This window comes from Nyctereutes procyonoides, unplaced genomic scaffold (assembly GCF_905146905.1).
Source record: "Nyctereutes procyonoides isolate TBG_1078 unplaced genomic scaffold, NYPRO_anot_genome, whole genome shotgun sequence".
Lineage (NCBI taxonomy): Eukaryota > Metazoa > Chordata > Mammalia > Carnivora > Canidae > Nyctereutes > Nyctereutes procyonoides.
In genome coordinates this window covers 29,850,260-29,856,494 of record NW_026575048.1, presented here as the reverse complement: position 1 = coordinate 29,856,494, position 6,235 = coordinate 29,850,260, and positions in this window count along the sequence as shown.

The window sequence follows — 6,235 nt, the reverse complement described above, 5'->3', positions numbered from 1 at the left end:
CCCAGATGGTCTCACTTGAGATACATGTTGTCCTATTTCAGATAACATATCAGAGTATGTGTCCTCCTTTGGCATTTGGAAAATATCAGGGAGTTGATGAAATTTATCATATCTTGTCTGTATTATAGTTACTTGTGCACTTGTTTTATCATCCCTATAAATTTTAAACAGCTTACATGAAGGAAGCATATTCTTCTTTGCATCCTTTACAGTACATGTCCCAGTGCCTTACACTCTGGTGTTCAACAAATACAAGTTGAATGACAATAAGAATGTCAGATCATATTTACTAGCAAGCAGATTTATGGAATGAATGTGCTAAAAACTTATCTTTGCTTTCTAGACAGACACACAGAAGCAACTTGAAGATAGGACCTTACAAAACCTTACAAACCCAAAAAGAAGTCTTAGGCCACGGCAGGAACACAGATATTAATATTGTGCCATGAATGGGATACCTACCTTTGGGCTCTTGTTTATGTAAATCTCAGTGTTTCTGGGTTAACGTGCAAAGCATGGTATCACCAAGTGTTAACTCTGAGGTGGGTGCCTAATTTACCTGATACGGCCTTCTGCTCAGACAAATGACCTGACCACAGTCAGGGCCCCCTAGATGTCCCTGGAAGATTATGATGAAGGACTCTGGAATACAGTTTCCACATTAGTCAAGCAGGTTTGGAAAGAAGAGAGAAATATAGGTCAGCCTGAGAGGAGTGCCAGCATTATTGGCCTGATTCCTTGGCACAGAGTGGTACCTAATAAATGTGTTGAATGTGTGAAATGGCCCCCCTCCCCTCTTGCTCCAACCTGTTCAGTCAGAATTCAGGCTACTTAAAGCACTCTCAAGGCCAGTGCCTGCCTATCTCTTATCTTTCTTGAGGAAAATACCGCAACCATTGTTTCTAGAGAGTTGATGACATAGGCTAAGGAGAGCATCCCCGGAGGAGGAGGGAGGGGTGTCCTCGAGAGTCTGATATACTCCTCAGCAGGGTGGGCTGCAGCAAAAGACCCTGGCCCTGAGCCCAAGTGACTTTGAGAACCTGAGAGTAGGAGACTATTGTCAGATTTGGTTTTCAAACAGCCCTGTGGAACATTCTCTGTGAAGTAAATGTAAGGACAATCCCAGGTGTTTCCCCCACTGCACATTTCCTGGTTTTCGTTGTGAGACTCCAAATTCAGTGACCTGTGGTAAGCCCCTCAGAAGATAGTCTATCTGTTGTGCACAGGGACTTGTAACACTGAGTAACGTGAGACAAGGAGAGACAGTGAAGACATGGTGCACCTGTCAGGTAGGTGTAAGTTTGATTCATGGGTTGGGGAGGGGTACATGGGTGGGTACATGTGGTTCCATGCCCATGTATGAATCACTTGGGGGAGCAGGAGAAATGGGGGGATGTCACTGTGGACCTCTCTATTCCCCTGTGTGTTTTCATCTTGCTTCTCGCTAACCCAGAACATTAACTTAAATGATCAACTGCATTTCCTGCTCATCTTATAATTACTGAAATAGCTCTGTAATGTTCATTTGGGCAAGTAGAAATTGGATGAACAAAGAAACTTTGACAACACAGAGTTGGGACTTGCTAGCAGGTATGCAAATGAGGAAGCTGCAGAGAAAGAATTAGTTGGGATTGAAATCTTTATAAATCAAAGTATCATCGATTTGCATGACCTTGAATGAATCACAGACCTTCCTCTAATTCATTCATGAAAATACTGTTTTATCCAATATTCTTTGTGTGCCACGTATCTGTACTAAGCACTGAGGAGTCAATCATTCAATTGTTCAACAAATATTGAGTAAGTCTCTACCATGTGCCAAGCACTAATCAGATTGTTGGGATGAAGCAGTGAGTAAATTAGGCAAACTTTCTGCCCTCATGGAGCTGATAGTAGAGTGGTGCAGGGTGGAGGAGGTAATCAACAAATAAATATATGGTATGTTGGGCATGGGGCGAAGGAGACAACCCCCAAATAAATACACAATATGTTAAATGATAAGTGCCATGAAGAATAAAGGCAGTAAAGAGATAAAAAGGCCCACAGGTGACATTTGATATAGAATGTCCAGGAAGCTGCCATCTGAGCAGAGGCCTGAAAAAAGCTAAGGAGGGAGGCATACAGCTATCTGGAGAAAGAGAACATCCCAAAGAGTACAACAGGAATGACTCATTATATACATGAGCCTTTTAAATTGCCTCTAGTCCCTTCTGGGACCAGGCTAAATGTGAGTTAACCATAAGGGCCTTTCCTTACCCAACGTGAACAAAACAACCGAAGAAGAGGAAGAAACTAGATGAACATAAAGGGTTTTGTAAAGCGAGGAAGGCGATATTAATGTAAGGTTAAGGCTGTTTATTGGCCACGGGTTTCCAGGCAACAATCAAATATGCATCTATATTTGAAGGCCTTATCCACAAATAAAATTGGTGCTGTCTGAGTTTAAAAACTAATTCAAATGCCAAGACAGTCCTAGGATTTGGCAGTGTCTGCGAGTGACTGTCTAACCTGCCCAGAGCTACATACTAGGCCTGCGGTCTGCATGCTGATGTAGTCTCCCCATATACCATTTCCTGCTGCATTTGATTAGGCAAAATGATGTGACCTGAGGTTCTTTATTTACAAGGAAATCACTGGCTTGCAAATCCCTTAACTTTCACCAATTGTTCAACCAAATTCATTAGCCTTGGTTAGCTTTATTTCCAGGACTGGTGAAATTCTAATTGGGGAACAAGGAGGGGAATCCTTCAGCCACAGGGACATTCTTGTTCAGAATGTTCTAACCTTCCAACTTCTCTTACGTTTTGCCTTAACTCGAACTTAGGGGGATAATCGAGAACATACACACACAAATTCAGTCTGAATGTGGCATTTTGGAGGAAAGCCCCAGCTGAGTACACAAGAGTGTGTTTCAGCTTTGCTAGAAGAGAAATAGTTATGCATTATACATGGACTATAAAGACATTTTTTGTAAGCCTTACTTTTCAGTGTTTGAATTTTAGATCTTAAAATGTTCCATGTGTTTAGTATTTCTTGTTCAGCTATACTAAAGAAAAGTGGTCAAAAATTTGGTCTCAACATATGTGTGGCATATTTCAGGAATGTTTAATATATTGTTATTTCTGGAGCTATGGAGTTTGTGAACATGGCTTTTACATTCATTACTGGTTGTACTCATTTATTCAGTAAATATTTGTTGAGTACCTACTACGTGCCAGGTCCCGTTTTAGGTATGAGAGATGCAAGAACAAAGTCCACACATCAGAGGACACAGGCCATAAATGACTCTATAAATAAATATAATGTAATGTCAGGTAATGAAATTCTTCTTGCTTTAAGCCCAGGATGAGAATGTGGTAGAGCTGCTGTTTTAGTGAAAAAATCTCTCCCCTGAAGTCTCATTTGAATAAAGACCTTAATGGATCATTTGGTTATCTGGGGAAGAAGTGTCCAAGCAGATGGAGTGCCCCAGGCACTGCTGGAGTTCCTGTAAAAGCCTGAAGGCCATGTGCAGTGAGTGAGAGGGATGGCTAGTAATCGGAAATGAGGTCTTACAGGAAACCATATGTCATAGCGTTCCTGGTGTTCCCGAAGTGAAAGGGCCACTGAGGCCAGTTTCATTTTCTGGAGGTTCAAACAATGAAAATAAATTGCAAGGAGAGATGGCTACCAAAGAGTCTCATTAAATTTCACCTTATTGCATAGAAAAAAAAATGCATGTTTAGTCTTTTATGTCTTGGGCCCATTTCTCTCTACGTTTCTCCTGCCTGAAATGCCCTTCGTGATTCCTCTTCCTATTTAATTTCTCCCATATTCCAAAGCGTAATTTAAGCTCTGCTTCCTGTAAGGATGCCAGAGGGTGACAGGCTCTTCTGGGTCTGTGACTGGAGGCTTTTACAGAGGGCTTCCTCACCACCCATAGACTGATGTTCAAAGGAACTAGGAAGTTGAATGCTGAAGCACTGGTGTGTAGGGAAGTGCATCTCATTCCTAAGTCCCATGAGATTTTTACATGGATCTCTGATTTTTAAAAGATCTCTGACCACTACTCTTGCCCAGTGCTTCTCAAACATCAAATGTGCACACGAACCCTCTACGTTTCATTACGATGAAGACTACAATTCAGTAGCCCTGGACTGAGGCTTGGTGCTGCTCTTCCAAGGGTCCCACGGCCACACTTGGTGGCAAAATGCTAGAATAATTCTAGCCAGCACTTGCCTGCATACAATGGCATGTTGCTCTGCCCCTCAAGTAGACTGCAGGTTTCTGGACAGCAAGGGTACTGCTGACAGTTCTTGGCTCTTCTCCTATCGTTGGGACTAAGAAAAATACCCACCATCGGGCCTGCCAGATGCTTGCTCTACAGATATGAGTGCATTAATTTAGCCTGATTAGAACATCTTCTGTATGTCCACTTTCTTAGTCTCTTAGGCTTCTAAGGTTATTTCCTCAAGTTTTCAAGGCTAAACTTTTCCGTAATGCAGAGCAGAATTCTAGAACCTCTAAAATCTTCCTCAAACTTCTTCTCTCCCCATAAATGAAATAAAAATCCACCAAACCTAAAAGCCTTCAGAGTTAGTATATGAAATGCACTCATTTGGAAGAATAATTCACTGTATATCTAAGGGGACTCACCCTCACTGAGGATGTTCAGTATCAGGAAGACGGCTGGTACAAATAAATAATGAGAAGCATCAAAGAGACCAAGATAAATCAAATCAGCACCACCAGCCCTAGAAGGGGCCGGTTCTGGATAAATTGTTTAGAGCTCAGAAATGACGTCTTAGGAAGAGCAGAGAGGGAAAGTTTCTAGAAGGAGAGGAATGATGTAGAAAAGTGAAAATGGGGTTTTGGAATGAAATAGCTATCCCAAACAACCTGCCGTTCTATATTTGCACAAGCTCTAAAAGAAGCTATTTACTTAGTCATGTGGAAATAAAGTGTTTTTACCAGCAGCCAACTATAGAGCGAATGAAAAAGAAATTTTACACGTAAGACATATGTGTAAAGAATGCCTTTGTGTGTGCAAAAGGAATTTTTCATGTGGTACTTAATAAATATATACACATATTATTTGTACTTATAAAAATACCACATGCAATGAAAGCTATGCATAAATATTTATAAAAATCCCTTTATCTAAGTAGGCCAGTAACATTTAATATTTTTCAATAAATCCATACATAAAATATATACATTAGTGCCAAATGGAACATATATTTTGAAATATGAACCAAGTAAAACTCCGAGGAATCTGGAGTAAAATCCAGGTATCTGCCAAAGGAAACTTTGGAGTAGTTGTCATTTGAAGAAAAGAAACAACGCTGGGTCTCTTATCTTCCACGACTGTTTTGCTGGTCAGATTTCTAACATCTCTTCAGCTGAGTTTTGTATTTGACTTCCAGCCTCACGGCCATTTGACCTGCCAACTATTATTTTCTTTGAGGGTTTTACCGCTCCACCCAAGCATTCTGCTTTCCAGAGCAGTTTGCCTTTCCTTTTCCCTTTTCCCTTCACCTTAACGTCAGCCCAGGGCTTCCAACGCCGGCTCACGGTGCATCCTCTAAGGTTGCAGACCCGAGGGCGTGGGGGTGGGGGTGGGGGTGCGCGGGGCGGGGGGTGGGGGTGCGCGTCGCGGCGAGGACCTGAAGCTGACCGCGCTCGGGAAAGTCAAGGGCCTCTGCAGGGTATCTGCTTTGTGCCAGGATTTCCGTCCAACCCGAGAGTCCCAGGGCCCGGGCCAGGCCCGGAGCGCCCACTCCCCTCCAACCCCCCTCCACCCCGGGGGGCTCCAGCCGCCTCCCCAGGCCGGCCGTGCGGGCTGGGACCTCGCAGCCGGAAAACACCGCCCTTTCCTGTCGCCTACTCATTAACCCAGGCGGAGGACTCGAGAAGGAAGAGACGGAGACGGATTAAGAAAATTAATTAACCGGGCCCAGGGCGAGCCTGCGGGCGGAGGCGCGGGGCGTGCCGCGGCGGGCGCCGGGAGGACCGGCGGGCGCAGGTGCCTCCCGGGGCCCAATTCTAGGCTCCCGGGCCGGCAGCTGCGCCACTCGCGCCGCGCGTCGGGGACAGCCGCCACCCGCCGGCCCCGGCTTCTGGCCGGTGTCTTTAGGGACCCCGCGGGAGAGGAAGCCCCTCCCCCCGGACTGGAAAAACCTGCAGCGTCGGCGGTTCGCTGGCCCCCTCGCCCAGCGGGCAGCCCCGGGCGTCGCCAGGACGCCCAATCCACTCT